At 43.5% G+C, this 16,870-nt stretch overlaps 10 pseudogenes; all 10 read right to left on the bottom strand.

The window, feature by feature from the left end:
* Positions 1 to 116: 116 nt before the first annotated feature.
* Positions 117 to 380, bottom strand: LOC130290222 (U2 spliceosomal RNA; annotated as a pseudogene).
* A 1,465-nt stretch (positions 381 to 1,845) lies between these two features.
* LOC130287911 (U2 spliceosomal RNA) lies at positions 1,846 to 2,110 on the bottom strand (annotated as a pseudogene).
* A 1,458-nt stretch (positions 2,111 to 3,568) lies between these two features.
* LOC130288389 (U2 spliceosomal RNA) lies at positions 3,569 to 3,833 on the bottom strand (annotated as a pseudogene).
* A 1,467-nt stretch (positions 3,834 to 5,300) lies between these two features.
* On the bottom strand, positions 5,301 to 5,565 carry LOC130286016 (U2 spliceosomal RNA; annotated as a pseudogene).
* A 1,468-nt stretch (positions 5,566 to 7,033) lies between these two features.
* Positions 7,034 to 7,298, bottom strand: LOC130287912 (U2 spliceosomal RNA; annotated as a pseudogene).
* A 1,475-nt stretch (positions 7,299 to 8,773) lies between these two features.
* Positions 8,774 to 9,037, bottom strand: LOC130286166 (U2 spliceosomal RNA; annotated as a pseudogene).
* A 1,479-nt stretch (positions 9,038 to 10,516) lies between these two features.
* Positions 10,517 to 10,780, bottom strand: LOC130286167 (U2 spliceosomal RNA; annotated as a pseudogene).
* A 1,474-nt stretch (positions 10,781 to 12,254) lies between these two features.
* On the bottom strand, positions 12,255 to 12,518 carry LOC130286168 (U2 spliceosomal RNA; annotated as a pseudogene).
* A 1,454-nt stretch (positions 12,519 to 13,972) lies between these two features.
* On the bottom strand, positions 13,973 to 14,235 carry LOC130289831 (U2 spliceosomal RNA; annotated as a pseudogene).
* Positions 14,236 to 15,691: 1,456 nt separating this feature from the next.
* LOC130286169 (U2 spliceosomal RNA) lies at positions 15,692 to 15,955 on the bottom strand (annotated as a pseudogene).
* Between the last annotated feature and the right edge of the window lie 915 nt (positions 15,956 to 16,870).

The raw sequence follows: 16,870 nt of genomic DNA on the forward strand, positions 1-16,870 counted from the left end.
GAATAGACGTTCATAAACCAGTCAGTGCAACTCATCATTTTGGTCTCCAATTCTCAAACTCAAATTCTCACCCACGGAGGATTAAATGAGAATCTTTCTTGTTTAACACTGGAATGGGGTGGTGCACTGTTCACTACCCGAAGATACTGCCACATCGGGTCAATGCATAGGGCGACAGAAGCAAGCTTCCAAATCAGCTCCCTTTCTCAAAAATCCATTTAATTTATGGTCCCCAGATAGGGAACGTATGTATCAGTATGTGCTCACAAGTCACCCAAGTGCAAGTATTCACACAAAAAAAAACGTTCCTCAGGATGCGATCTGTCGCAAGATCCTTTCTTTTTTTACACTTGATCTAAGCCAAAAGGCCTAGAGGGGATAACCGGGAAAGGGGTGGACCCAACCATGTCCCCTTCATGAGCACTCACATTACTCATAGGAATGGAAGGAAGGCTGGCAGCCAACCAGCCTCCCATACACTTTCTGGGTGGGTGGCAGTCAGCCACCCATACATACATACAGCACAGGCTAAACCCACATCATCACTTAAAAAAAGGACAGGCGACCATTGCACTCTGATGGAGCATTTAGCAATGCAATCCATAGCCTGGCTTTTGCCTGAACCCCCATCACTCCTCCTCTTGCATATAAGACAATATTTCAGATCTGCATATGAAAACAACACGCCTACCTTTGTTGCACATAGCTGCCTGCCTGTCTCTAGTTACCCCACTGGCTGTAGCTGCGTCCCTTCCGACATGGAATAACACCAACTGTAACGATAAACTGAAAATTAACAGTATAAACCTGCATCATTTTGGACTCTGGTATTTGCTGAATCCGGGTGACCTGACAATCGATGGTGGTGCCGCTGGTGATTCTGGCCTTCTTGGAATCTGTTGGGCCTATGTGTTAGCTCACACATCACTTGGGTATCCATGGTAACTACCACAACATGGTCATCTGCAGTTTACATCTAGCCCGTGGCATTGAATAGCATTTTAAAAGTGCTAAGGGTCCTGGTGCAATAATCCTCCCATGAGGATCAGCCTCAACGGCTTTGTAGATTGCACTCATGTCAGCAACTCCATATACATTTTTTTTTCTTCATGCTTCTTTCTTCATCCTTTTTTCTTTCTGTCATTCAGACTTTCATTCATTCGATCTCTCTCACTCACTTGCTTTAACTCATTTGTTCTCACTCACTCACTCACTCACTCAATAACTCACTCACTCATTCACTCTCACTCACTCTCACTCTCTCACTCACTCGCTCACTAAGTCAGTCTCTCTCTCTCTCTCTTTTTCTTTTTATATATATTTTTTTCCGTCTTCTTCTTCTTCTTCTTCTTCAGACCCTGTCATAGCACTAATGCCTTTCCAATACCACCAGCAGATGGAGACACTCCATTGCAACATTGGTTGTGAGCAGCAGTTTCTAAAAACAAATGCCTCATGGCGGATTTCCCATCCATCAATGGATGGTAAATTTTGTTTTTATCATTCACTGACCACAGAAACCAATGCATGGTCAAGCAACAGCAATGACACACCCTTGTGTATAGGCATGAGACCCTCATGTCATTTAACAGGATTCAGCACCACCCACAAGACAGCTACCTGTCATGTCATGTCAAACCTGCACAGGTGTGCTAGATTATTATTATTTAGTTTTATTTTATTTTTTTACACCAATCAGTGTGCAAACATGGTCATTAAAACGCTAAATGAATAGACGTTCATAAACCAGTCAGTGCAACTCATCATTTTGGTCTCCAATTCTCAAACTTAAATTCTCACCCACGGAGGATTAAATGAGAATCTTTCTTGTTTAACACTGGAATGGGGTGGTGCACTGTTCACTACCCGAAGATACTGCCACATCGGGTCAATGCATAGGGCGACAGAAGCAAGCTTCCAAATCAGCTCCCTTTCTCAAAAATCCATTTAATTTATGGTCCCCAGATAGGGAACGTATGTATCAGTATGTGCTCACAAGTCACCCAAGTGCAAGTATTCACACAAAAAAAAAACGTGCCTCAGGATGCGATCTGTCGCAAGATCCTTTCTTTTTTTACACTTGATCTAAGCCAAAAGGCCTAGAGGGGATAACCGGGAAAGGGGTGGACCCAACCATGTCCCCTTCATGAGCACTCACATTACTCATAGGAATGGAAGGAAGGCTGGCAGCCAACCAGCCTCCCATACACTTTCTGGGTGGGTGGCAGTCAGCCACCCATACATACATACAGCACAGGCTAAACCCACATCATCACTTAAAAAAAGGACAGGCGACCATTGCACTCTGATGGAGCATTTAGCAATGCAATCCATAGCCTGGCTTTTGCCTGAACCCCCATCACTCCTCCTCTTGCATATAAGACAATATTTCAGATCTGCATATGAAAACAACACGCCTACCTTTGTTGCTCATAGCTGCCTGCCTGTCTCTAGTTACCCCACTGGCTGTAGCTGCGTCCCTTCCGACATGGAATAACACCAACTGTAACGATAAACTGAAAATTAACAGTGTAAACCTGCATCATTTTGGACTCTGGTATTTGCTGAATCCGGGTGACCTGACAATCGATGGTGGTGCCGCTGGTGATTCTGGCCTTCTTGGAATCTGTTGGGCCTATGTGTTAGCTCACACATCACTTGGGTATCCATGGTAACTACCACAACATGGTCATCTGCAGTTTACATCTAGCCCGTGGCATTGAATGGCATTTTAAAAGTGCTAAGGGTCCTGGTGCAATAATCCTCCCATGAGGATCAGCCTCAACGGCTTTGTAGATTGCACTCATGTCAGCAACTCCATATACATTTTTTTTTCTTCATGCTTCTTTCTTCATCCTTTTTTCTTTCTGTCATTCAGACTTTCATTCATTCGATCTCTCTCACTCACTTGCTTTAACTCATTTGTTCTCACTCACTCACTCACTCACTCACTCAATCACTCACTCACTCATTCACTCTCACTCTCTCACTCACTCGCTCACTAAGTCAGTCTCTCTCTCTCTCTCTCTTTTTCTTTTTATATATATTTTTTTCCGTCTTCTTCTTCTTCTTCTTCAGACCCTGTCATAGCACTAATGCCTTTCCAATACCACCAGCAGATGGAGACACTCCATTGCAACATTGGTTGTGAGCAGCAGTTTCTAAAAACAAATGCCTCATGGCGGATTTCCCATCCATCAATGGATGGTAAATTTTGTTTTTATCATTCACTGACCATAGAAATCAGTGCATGGTCAAGCAACAGCAATGACACACCCTTGTGTATAGGCATGAGACCCTCATGTCATTTAACAGGATTCAGCACCACCCACAAGACAGCTACCTGTCATGTCATGTCAAACCTGCACAGGTGTGCTAGATTATTATTATTTAGTTTTATTTTATTTTTTTACACCAATCAGTGTGCAAACATGGTCATTAAAACGCTAAATGAATAGACGTTCATAAACAAGTCAGTGCAACTCATCATTTTGGTCTCCAATTCTAAAACTCAAATTCTCACCCACGGAGGATTAAATGAGAATCTTTCTTGTTTAACACTGGAATGGGGTGGTGCACTGTTCACTACCCGAAGATACTGCCACATCGGGTCAATGCATAGGGCGACAGAAGCAAGCTTCCAAATCAGCTCCCTTTCTCAAAAATCTATTTAATTTATGGTCCCCAGATAGGGAACGTATGTATCAGTATGTGCTCACAAGTCACCCAAGTGCAAGTATTCACACAAAAAAAAAACGTGCCTCAGGATGCGATCTGTCGCAAGATCCTTTCTTTTTTTACACTTGATCTAAGCCAAAAGGCCTAGAGGGGATAACCGGGAAAGGGGTGGACCCAACCATGTCCCCTTCATGAGCACTCACATTACTCATAGGAATGGAAGGAAGGCTGGCAGTCAACCAGCCTCCCATACACTTTCTGGGTGGGTGGCAGTCAGCCACCCATACATACATACAGCACAGGCTAAACCCACATCATCACTTAAAAAAAGGACAGGCGACCATTGCACTCTGATGGAGCATTTAGCAATGCAATCCATAGCCTGGCTTTTGCCTGAACCCCCATCACTCCTCCTCTTGCATATAAGACAATATTTCAGATCTGCATATGAAAACAACACGCCTACCTTTGTTGCACATAGCTGCCTGCCTGTCTCTAGTTACCCCACTGGCTGTAGCTGCGTCCCTTCCGACATGGAATAACACCAACTGTAACGATAAACTGAAAATTAACAGTATAAACCTGCATCATTTTGGACTCTGGTATTTGCTGAATCCGGGTGACCTGACAATCGATGGTGGTGCCGCTGGTGATTCTGGCCTTCTTGGAATCTGTTGGGCCTATGTGTTAGCTCACACATCACTTGGGTATCCATGGTAACTACCACAACATGGTCATCTGCAGTTTACATCTAGCCCGTGGCATTGAATGGCATTTTAAAAGTGCTAAGGGTCCTGGTGCAATAATCCTCCCATGAGGATCAGCCTCAACGGCTTTGTAGATTGCACTCATGTCAGCAACTCCATATACATATTTTTTTCTTCATGCTTCTTTCTTCATCCTTTTTTCTTTCTGTCATTCAGACTTTCATTCATTCGATCTCTCTCACTCACTTGCTTTAACTCATTTGTTCTCACTCACTCACTCACTCACTCAATCACTCACTCACTCATTCACTCTCACTCACTCTCACTCTCTCACTCACTCGCTCACTAAGTCAGTCTCTCTCTCTCTCTCTCTTTTTCTTTTTATATATATTTTTTTCCGTCTTCTTCTTCTTCTTCTTCTTCAGACCCTGTCATAGCACTAATGCCTTTCCAATACCACCAGCAGATGGAGACACTCCATTGCAACATTGGTTGTGAGCAGCAGTTTCTAAAAACAAATGCCTCATGGCGGATTTCCCATCCATCAATGGATGGTAAATTTTGTTTTTATCATTCACTGACCACAGAAACCAATGCATGGTCAAGCAACAGCAATGACACACCCTTGTGTATAGGCATGAGACCCTCATGTCATTTAACAGGATTCAGCACCACCCACAAGACAGCTACCTGTCATGTCATGTCAAACCTGCACAGGTGTGCTAGATTATTATTATTTAGTTTTATTTTATTTTTTTACACCAATCAGTGTGCAAACATGGTCATTAAAACGCTAAATGAATAGACGTTCATAAACCAGTCAGTGCAACTCATCATTTTGGTCTCCAATTCTCAAACTTAAATTCTCACCCACGGAGGATTAAATGAGAATCTTTCTTGTTTAACACTGGAATGGGGTGGTGCACTGTTCACTACCCGAAGATACTGCCACATCGGGTCAATGCATAGGGCGACAGAAGCAAGCTTCCAAATCAGCTCCCTTTCTCAAAAATCCATTTAATTTATGGTCCCCAGATAGGGAACGTATGTATCAGTATGTGCTCACAAGTCACCCAAGTGCAAGTATTCACACAAAAAAAAAACGTGCCTCAGGATGCGATCTGTCGCAAGATCCTTTCTTTTTTTACACTTGATCTAAGCCAAAAGGCCTAGAAGGGATAACCGGGAAAGGGGTGGACCCAACCATGTCCCCTTCATGAGCACTCACATTACTCATAGGAATGGAAGGAAGGCTGGCAGCCAACCAGCTTCCCATACACTTTCTGGGTGGGTGGCAGTCAGCCACCCATACATACATACAGCACAGGCTAAACCCACATCATCACTTAAAAAAAGGACAGGCGACCATTGCACTCTGATGGAGCATTTAGCAATGCAATCCATAGCCTGGCTTTTGCCTGAACCCCCATCACTCCTCCTCTTGCATATAAGACAATATTTCAGATCTGCATATGAAAACAACACGCCTACCTTTGTTGCTCATAGCTGCCTGCCTGTCTCTAGTTACCCCACTGGCTGTAGCTGCGTCCCTTCCGACATGGAATAACACCAACTGTAACGATAAACTGAAAATTAACAGTATAAACCTGCATCATTTTGGACTCTGGTATTTGCTGAATCCGGGTGACCTGACAATCGATGGTGGTGCCGCTGGTGATTCTGGCCTTCTTGGAATCTGTTGGGCCTATGTGTTAGCTCACACATCACTTGGGTATCCATGGTAACTACCACAACATGGTCATCTGCAGTTTACATCTAGCCCGTGGCATTGAATGGCATTTTAAAAGTGCTAAGGGTCCTGGTGCAATAATCCTCCCATGAGGATCAGCCTCAACGGCTTTGTAGATTGCACTCATGTCAGCAACTCCATATACATTTTTTTTTCTTCATGCTTCTTTCTTCATCCTTTTTTCTTTCTGTCATTCAGACTTTCATTCATTCGATCTCTCTCACTCACTTGCTTTAACTCATTTGTTCTCACTCACTCACTCACTCACTCACTCAATCACTCACTCACTCATTCACTCTCACTCACTCTCACTCTCTCACTCACTCGCTCACTAAGTCAGTCTCTCTCTCTCTCTCTCTTTTTCTTTTTATATATATTTTTTTCCGTCTTCTTCTTCTTCTTCTTCAGACCCTGTCATAGCACTAATGCCTTTCCAATACCACCAGAAGATGGAGACACTCCATTGCAACATTGGTTGTGAGCAGCAGTTTCTAAAAACAAATGCCTCATGGCGCATTTCCCATCCATCAATGGATGGTAAATTTTGTTTTTATCATTCACTGACCACAGAAACCAATGCATGGTCAAGCAACAGCAATGACACACCCTTGTGTATAGGCATGAGACCCTCATGTCATTTAACAGGATTCAGCACCACCCACAAGACAGCTACCTGTCATGTCATGTCAAACCTGCACAGGTGTGCTAGATTATTATTATTTAGTTTTATTTTATTTTTTTACACCAATCAGTGTGCAAACATGGTCATTAAAACGCTAAATGAATAGACGTTCATAAACCAGTCAGTGCAACTCATCATTTTGGTCTCCAATTCTCAAACTCAAATTCTCACCCACGGAGGATTAAATGAGAATCTTTCTTGTTTAACACTGGAATGGGGTGGTGCACTGTTCACTACCCGAAGATACTGCCACATCGGGTCAATGCATAGGGCGACAGAAGCAAGCTTCCAAATCAGCTCCCTTTCTCAAAAATCCATTTAATTTATGGTCCCCAGATAGGGAACGTATGTATCAGTATGTGCTCACAAGTCACCCAAGTGCAAGTATTCACACAAAAAAAAAACGTGCCTCAGGATGCGATCTGTCGCAAGATCCTTTCTTTTTTTACACTTGATCTAAGCCAAAAGGCCTAGAGGGGATAACCGGGAAAGGGGTGGACCCAACCATGTCCCCTTCATGAGCACTCACATTACTCATAGGAATGGAAGGAAGGCTGGCAGCCAACCAGCCTCCCATACACTTTCTGGGTGGGTGGCAGTCAGCCACCCATACATACATACAGCACAGGCTAAACCCACATCATCACTTAAAAAAAGGACAGGCGACCATTGCACTCTGATGGAGCATTTAGCAATGCAATCCATAGCCTGGCTTTTGCCTGAACCCCCATCACTCCTCCTCTTGCATATAAGACAATATTTCAGATCTGCATATGAAAACAACACGCCTACCTTTGTTGCACATAGCTGCCTGCCTGTCTCTAGTTACCCCACTGGCTGTAGCTGCGTCCCTTCCGACATGGAATAACACCAACTGTAACGATAAACTGAAAATTAACAGTATAAACCTGCATCATTTTGGACTCTGGTATTTGCTGAATCCGGGTGACCTGACAATCGATGGTGGTGCCGCTGGTGATTCTGGCCTTCTTGGAATCTGTTGGGCCTATGTGTTAGCTCACACATCACTTGGGTATCCATGGTAACTACCACAACATGGTCATCTGCAGTTTACATCTAGCCCGTGGCATTGAATGGCATTTTAAAAGTGCTAAGGGTCCTGGTGCAATAATCCTCCCATGAGGATCAGCCTCAACGGCTTTGTAGTTTGCACTCATGTCAGCAACTCCATATACATTTTTTTTTCTTCATGCTTCTTTCTTCATCCTTTTTTCTTTCTGTCATTCAGACTTTCATTCATTCGATCTCTCTCACTCACTTGCTTTAACTCATTTGTTCTCACTCACTCACTCACTCAATCACTCACTCACTCATTCACTCTCACTCACTCTCACTCTCTCACTCACTCGCTCACTAAGTCAGTCTCTCTCTCTCTCTCTCTTTTTCTTTTTATATATATTTTTTTCCGTCTTCTTCTTCTTCTTCTTCTTCTTCTTCTTCTTCAGACCCTGTCATAGCACTAATGCCTTTCCAATACCACCAGCAGATGGAGACACTCCATTGCAACATTGGTTGTGAGCAGCAGTTTCTAAAAACAAATGCCTCATGGCGGATTTCCCATCCATCAATGGATGGTAAATTTTGTTTTTATCATTCACTGACCACAGAAACCAATGCATGGTCAAGCAACAGCAATGACACACCCTTGTGTATAGGCATGAGACCCTCATGTCATTTAACAGGATTCAGCACCACCCACAAGACAGCTACCTGTCATGTCATGTCAAACCTGCACAGGTGTGCTAGATTATTATTATTTAGTTTTATTTTATTTTTTTACACCAATCAGTGTGCAAACATGGTCATTAAAACGCTAAATGAATAGACGTTCATAAACCAGTCAGTGCAACTCATCATTTTGGTCTCCAATTCTCAAACTCAAATTCTCACCCACGGAGGATTAAATGAGAATCTTTCTTGTTTAACACTGGAATGGGGTGGTGCACTGTTCACTACCCGAAGATACTGCCACATCGGGTCAATGCATAGGGCGACAGAAGCAAGCTTCCAAATCAGCTCCCTTTCTCAAAAATCCATTTAATTTATGGTCCCCAGATAGGGAACGTATGTATCAGTATGTGCTCACAAGTCACCCAAGTGCAAGTATTCACACAAAAAAAAACGTGCCTCAGGATGCGATCTGTCGCAAGATCCTTTCTTTTTTTACACTTGATCTAAGCCAAAAGGCCTAGAGGGGATAACCGGGAAAGGGGTGGACCCAACCATGTCCCCTTCATGAGCACTCACATTACTCATAGGAATGGAAGGAAGGCTGGCAGCCAACCAGCCTCCCATACACTTTCTGGGTGGGTGGCAGTCAGCCACCCATACATACATACAGCACAGGCTAAACCCACATCATCACTTAAAAAAAGGACAGGCGACCATTGCACTCTGATGGAGCATTTAGCAATGCAATCCATAGCCTGGCTTTTGCCTGAACCCCCATCACTCCTCCTCTTGCATATAAGACAATATTTCAGATCTGCATATGAAAACAACACGCCTACCTTTGTTGCACATAGCTGCCTGCCTGTCTCTAGTTACCCCACTGGCTGTAGCTGCGTCCCTTCCGACATGGAATAACACCAACTGTAACGATAAACTGAAAATTAACAGTATAAACCTGCATCATTTTGGACTCTGGTATTTGCTGAATCCGGGTGACCTGACAATCGATGGTGGTGCCGCTGGTGATTCTGGCCTTCTTGGAATCTGTTGGGCCTATGTGTTAGCTCACACATCACTTGGGTATCCATGGTAACTACCACAACATGGTCATCTGCAGTTTACATCTAGCCCGTGGCATTGAATGGCATTTTAAAAGTGCTAAGGGTCCTGGTGCAATAATCCTCCCATGAGGATCAGCCTCAACGGCTTTGTAGATTGCACTCATGTCAGCAACTCCATATACATTTTTTTTTCTTCATGCTTCTTTCTTCATCCTTTTTTCTTTCTGTCATTCAGACTTTCATTCATTCGATCACTCTCACTCACTTGCTTTAACTCATTTGTTCTCACTCACTCACTCACTCACTCAATCACTCACTCACTCACTCATTCACTCTCACTCACTCTCACTCTCTCACTCACTCGCTCACTAAGTCAGTCTCTCTCTCTCTCTCTCTCTTTTTCTTTTTATATATATTTTTTTCCGTCTTCTTCTTCTTCTTCTTCTTCTTCTTCAGACCCTGTCATAGCACTAATGCCTTTCCAATACCACCAGCAGATGGAGACACTCCATTGCAACATTGGTTGTGAGCAGCAGTTTCTAAAAACAAATGCCTCATGGCGGATTTCCCATCCATCAATGGATGGTAAATTTTGTTTTTATCATTCACTGACCACAGAAACCAATGCATGGTCAAGCAACAGCAATGACACACCCTTGTGTATAGGCATGAGACCCTCATGTCATTTAACAGGATTCAGCACCACCCACAAGACAGCTACCTGTCATGTCATGTCAAACCTGCACAGGTGTGCTAGATTATTATTATTTAGTTTTATTTTATTTTTTTACACCAATCAGTGTGCAAACATGGTCATTAAAACGCTAAATGAATAGACGTTCATAAACCAGTCAGTGCAACTCATCATTTTGGTCTCCAATTCTCAAACTCAAATTCTCACCCACGGAGGATTAAATGAGAATCTTTCTTGTTTAACACTGGAATGGGGTGGTGCACTGTTCACTACCCGAAGATACTGCCACATCGGGTCAATGCATAGGGCGACAGAAGCAAGCTTCCAAATCAGCTCCCTTTCTCAAAAATCCATTTAATTTATGGTCCCCAGATAGGGAACGTATGTATCAGTATGTGCTCACAAGTCACCCAAGTGCAAGTATTCACACAAAAAAAAACGTGCCTCAGGATGCGATCTGTCGCAAGATCCTTTCTTTTTTTACACTTGATCTAAGCCAAAAGGCCTAGAGGGGATAACCGGGAAAGGGGTGGACCCAACCATGTCCCCTTCATGAGCACTCACATTACTCATAGGAATGGAAGGAAGGCTGGCAGCCAACCAGCCTCCCATACACTTTCTGGGTGGGTGGCAGTCAGCCACCCATACATACATACAGCACAGGCTAAACCCACATCATCACTTAAAAAAAGGACAGGCGACCATTGCACTCTGATGGAGCATTTAGCAATGCAATCCATAGCCTGGCTTTTGCCTGAACCCCCATCACTCCTCCTCTTGCATATAAGACAATATTTCAGATCTGCATATGAAAACAACACGCCTACCTTTGTTGCACATAGCTGCCTGCCTGTCTCTAGTTACCCCACTGGCTGTAGCTGCGTCCCTTCCGACATGGAATAACACCAACTGTAACGATAAACTGAAAATTAACAGTATAAACCTGCATCATTTTGGACTCTGGTATTTGCTGAATCCGGGTGACCTGACAATCGATGGTGGTGCCGCTGGTGATTCTGGCCTTCTTGGAATCTGTTGGGCCTATGTGTTAGCTCACACATCACTTGGGTATCCATGGTAACTACCACAACATGGTCATCTGCAGTTTACATCTAGCCCGTGGCATTGAATGGCATTTTAAAAGTGCTAAGGGTCCTGGTGCAATAATCCTCCCATGAGGATCAGCCTCAACGGCTTTGTAGATTGCACTCATGTCAGCAACTCCATATACATTTTTTTTTCTTCATGCTTCTTTCTTCATCCTTTTTTCTTTCTGTCATTCAGACTTTCATTCATTCGATCTCTCTCACTCACTTGCTTTAACTCATTTGTTCTCACTCACTCACTCACTCACTCACTCAATCACTCACTCACTCATTCACTCTCACTCACTCTCACTCTCTCACTCACTCGCTCACTAAGTCAGTCTCTCTCTCTCTCTCTCTCTCTCTTTTTCTTTTTATATATATTTTTTTCCGTCTTCTTCTTCTTCTTCTTCAGACCCTGTCATAGCACTAATGCCTTTCCAATACCACCAGCAGATGGAGACACTCCATTGCAACATTGGTTGTGAGCAGCAGTTTCTAAAAACAAATGCCTCATGGCGGATTTCCCATCCATCAATGGATGGTAAATTTTGTTTTTATCATTCACTGACCACAGAAACCAATGCATGGTCAAGCAACAGCAATGACACACCCTTGTGTATAGGCATGAGACCCTCATGTCATTTAACAGGATTCAGCACCACCCACAAGACAGCTACCTGTCATGCCATGTCAAACCTGCACAGGTGTGCTAGATTATTATTATTTAGTTTTATTTTATTTTTTTACACCAATCAGTGTGCAAACATGGTCATTAAAACGCTAAATGAATAGACGTTCATAAACCAGTCAGTGCAACTCATCATTTTGGTCTCCAATTCTCAAACTCAAATTCTCACCCACGGAGGATTAAATGAGAATCTTTCTTGTTTAACACTGGAATGGGGTGGTGCACTGTTCACTACCCGAAGATACTGCCACATCGGGTCAATGCATAGGGCGACAGAAGCAAGCTTCCAAATCAGCTCCCTTTCTCAAAAATCCATTTAATTTATGGTCCCCAGATAGGGAACGTATGTATCAGTATGTGCTCACAAGTCACCCAAGTGCAAGTATTCACACAAAAAAAAACGTGCCTCAGGATGCGATCTGTCGCAAGATCCTTTCTTTTTTTACACTTGATCTAAGCCAAAAGGCCTAGAGGGGATAACCGGGAAAGGGGTGGACCCAACCATGTCCCCTTCATGAGCACTCACATTACTCATAGGAATGGAAGGAAGGCTGGCAGCCAACCAGCCTCCCATACACTTTCTGGGTGGGTGGCAGTCAGCCACCCATACATACATACAGCACAGGCTAAACCCACATCATCACTTAAAAAAAGGACAGGCGACCATTGCACTCTGATGGAGCATTTAGCAATGCAATCCATAGCCTGGCTTTTGCCTGAACCCCCATCACTCCTCCTCTTGCATATAAGACAATATTTCAGATCTGCATATGAAAACAACACGCCTACCTTTGTTGCACATAGCTGCCTGCCTGTCTCTAGTTACCCCACTGGCTGTAGCTGCGTCCCTTCCGACATGGAATAACACCAACTGTAACGATAAACTGAAAATTAACAGTATAAACCTGCATCATTTTGGACTCTGGTATTTGCTGAATCCGGGTGACCTGACAATCGATGGTGGTGCCGCTGGTGATTCTGGCCTTCTTGGAATCTGTTGGGCCTATGTGTTAGCTCACACATCACTTAGGTATCCATGGTAACTACCACAACATGGTCATCTGCAGTTTACATCTAGCCCGTGGCATTGAATGGCATTTTAAAAGTGCTAAGGGTCCTGGTGCAATAATCCTCCCATGAGGATCAGCCTCAACGGCTTTGTAGATTGCACTCATGTCAGCAACTCCATATACATTTTTTTTTCTTCATGCTTCTTTCTTCATCCTTTTTTCTTTCTGTCATTCAGACTTTCATTCATTCGATCTCTCTCACTCACTTGCTTTAACTCATTTGTTCTCACTCACTCACTCAATCACTCACTCACTCATTCACTCTCACTCACTCTCACTCTCTCACTCACTCGCTCAGTAAGTCAGTCTCTCTCTCTCTCTCTCTTTTTCTTTTTATATATATTTTTTTCCGTCTTCTTCTTCTTCTTCAGACCCTGTCATAGCACTAATGCCTTTCCAATACCACCAGCAGATGGAGACACTCCATTGCAACATTGGTTGTGAGCAGCAGTTTCTAAAAACAAATGCCTCATGGCGGATTTCCCATCCATCAATGGATGGTAAATTTTGTTTTTATCATTCACTGACCACAGAAACCAATGCATGGTCAAGCAACAGCAATGACACACCCTTGTGTATAGGCATGAGACCCTCATGTCATTTAACAGGATTCAGCACCACCCACAAGACAGCTACCTGTCATGTCATGTCAAACCTGCACAGGTGTGCTAGATTATTATTATTTAGTTTTATTTTATTTTTTTTACACCAATCAGTGTGCAAACATGGTCATTAAAACGCTAAATGAATAGACGTTCATAAACCAGTCAGTGCAACTCATCATTTTGGTCTCCAATTCTCAAACTCAAATTCTCACCCACGGAGGATTAAATGAGAATCTTTCTTGTTTAACACTGGAATGGGGTGGTGCACTGTTCACTACCCGAAGATACTGCCACATCGGGTCAATGCATAGGGCGACAGAAGAAAGCTTCCAAATCAGCTCCCTTTCTCAAAAATCCATTTAATTTATGGTCCCCAGATAGGGAACGTATGTATCAGTATGTGCTCACAAGTCACCCAAGTGCAAGTATTCACACAAAAAAAAACGTGCCTCAGGATGCGATCTGTCGCAAGATCCTTTCTTTTTTACACTTGATCTAAGCCAAAAGGCCTAGAGGGGATAACCGGGAAAGGGGTGGACCCAACCATGTCCCCTTCATGAGCACTCACATTACTCATAGGAATGGAAGGAAGGCTGGCAGCCAACCAGCCTCCCATACACTTTCTGGGTGGGTGGCAGTCAGCCACCCATACATACATACAGCACAGGCTAAACCCACATCATCACTTAAAAAAAGGACAGGCGACCATTGCACTCTGATGGAGCATTTAGCAATGCAATCCATAGCCTGGCTTTTGCCTGAACCCCCATCACTCCTCCTCTTGCACATAAGACAATATTTCAGATCTGCATATGAAAACAACACGCCTACCTTTGTTGCACATAGCTGCCTGCCTGTCTCTAGTTACCCCACTGGCTGTAGCTGCGTCCCTTCCGACATGGAATAACACCAACTGTAACGATAAACTGAAAATTAACAGTATAAACCTGCATCATTTTGGACTCTGGTATTTGCTGAATCCGGGTGACCTGACAATCGATGGTGGTGCCGCTGGTGATTCTGGCCTTCTTGGAATCTGTTGGGCCTATGTGTTAGCTCACACATCACTTGGGTATCCATGGTAACTACCACAACATGGTCATCTGCAGTTTACATCTAGCCCGTGGCATTGAATGGCATTTTAAAAGTGCTAAGGGTCCTGGTGCAATAATCCTCCCATGAGGATCAGCCTCAACGGCTTTGTAGATTGCACTCATGTCAGCAACTCCATATACATTTTTTTTTCTTCATGCTTCTTTCTTCATCCTTTTTTCTTTCTGTCATTCAGACTTTCATTCATTCGATCTCTCTCACTCACTTGCTTTAACTCATTTGTTCTCACTCACTCACTCAATCACTCACTCACTCATTCACTCTCACTCACTCTCACTCTCTCACTCACTCGCTCACTAAGTCAGTCTCTCTCTCTCTCTCTCTTTTTCTTTTTATATATATTTTTTTCCGTCTTCTTCTTCTTCTTCTTCAGACCCTGTCATAGCACTAATGCCTTTCCAATACCACCAGCAGATGGAGACACTCCATTGCAACATTGGTTGTGAGCAGCAGTTTCTAAAAACAAATGCCTCATGGCGGATTTCCCATCCATCAATGGATGGTAAATTTTGTTTTTATCATTCACTGACCACAGAAACCAATGCATGGTCAAGCAACAGCAATGACACACCCTTGTGTATAGGCATGAGACCCTCATGTCATTTAACAGGATTCAGCACCACCCACAAGACAGCTACCTGTCATGTCATGTCAAACCTGCACAGGTGTGCTAGATTATTATTATTTAGTTTTATTTTATTTTTTTACACCAATCAGTGTGCAAACATGGTCATTAAAACGCTAAATGAATAGACGTTCATAAACCAGTCAGTGCAACTCATCATTTTGGTCTCCAATTCTCAAACTCAAATTCTCACCCACGGAGGATTAAATGAGAATCTTTCTTGTTTAACACTGGAATGGGGTGGTGCACTGTTCACTACCCGAAGATACTGCCACATCGGGTCAATGCATAGGGCGACAGAAGCAAGCTTCCAAATCAGCTCCCTTTCTCAAAAATCCATTTAATTTATGGTCCCCAGATAGGGAACGTATGTATCAGTATGTGCTCACAAGTCACCCAAGTGCAAGTATTCACACAAAAAAAAACGTGCCTCAGGATGCGATCTGTCGCAAGATCCTTTCTTTTTTTACACTTGATCTAAGCCAAAAGGCCTAGAGGGGATAACCGGGAAAGGGGTGGACCCAACCATGTCCCCTTCATGAGCACTCACATTACTCATAGGAATGGAAGGAAGGCTGGCAGCCAACCAGCCTCCCATACACTTTCTGGGTGGGTGGCAGTCAGCCACCCATACATACATACAGCACAGGCTAAACCCACATCATCACTTAAAAAAAGGACAGGCGACCATTGCACTCTGATGGAGCATTTAGCAATGCAATCCATAGCCTGGCTTTTGCCTGAACCCCCATCACTCCTCCTCTTGCATATAAGACAATATTTCAGATCTGCATATGAAAACAACACGCCTACCTTTGTTGCACATAGCTGCCTGCCTGTCTCTAGTTACCCCACTGGCTGTAGCTGCGTCCCTTCCGACATGGAATAACACCAACTGTAACGATAAACTGAAAATTAACAGTATAAACCTGCATCATTTTGGACTCTGGTATTTGCTGAATCCGGGTGACCTGACAATCGATGGTGGTGCCGCTGGTGATTCTGGCCTTCTTGGAATCTGTTGGGCCTATGTGTTAGCTCACACATCACTTGGGTATCCATGGTAACTACCACAACATGGTCATCTGCAGTTTACATCTAGCCCGTGGCATTGAATGGCATTTTAAAAGTGCTAAGGGTCCTGGTGCAATAATCCTCCCATGAGGATCAGCCTCAACGGCTTTGTAGATTGCACTCATGTCAGCAACTCCATATACATTTTTTTTTCTTCATGCTTCTTTCTTCATCCTTTTTTCTTTCTGTCATTCAGACTTTCATTCATTCGATCTCTCTCACTCACTTGCTTTAACTCATTTGTTCTCACTCACTCACTCACTCACTCAATCACTCACTCACTCATTCACTCTCACTCACTCTCACTCTCTCACTCACTCGCTCACTAAGTCAGTCTCTCTCT

The sequence above is a fragment of the Hyla sarda genome, chromosome 8, assembly GCF_029499605.1.
Source record: "Hyla sarda isolate aHylSar1 chromosome 8, aHylSar1.hap1, whole genome shotgun sequence".
Taxonomy (NCBI): Eukaryota; Metazoa; Chordata; class Amphibia; order Anura; family Hylidae; genus Hyla; species Hyla sarda.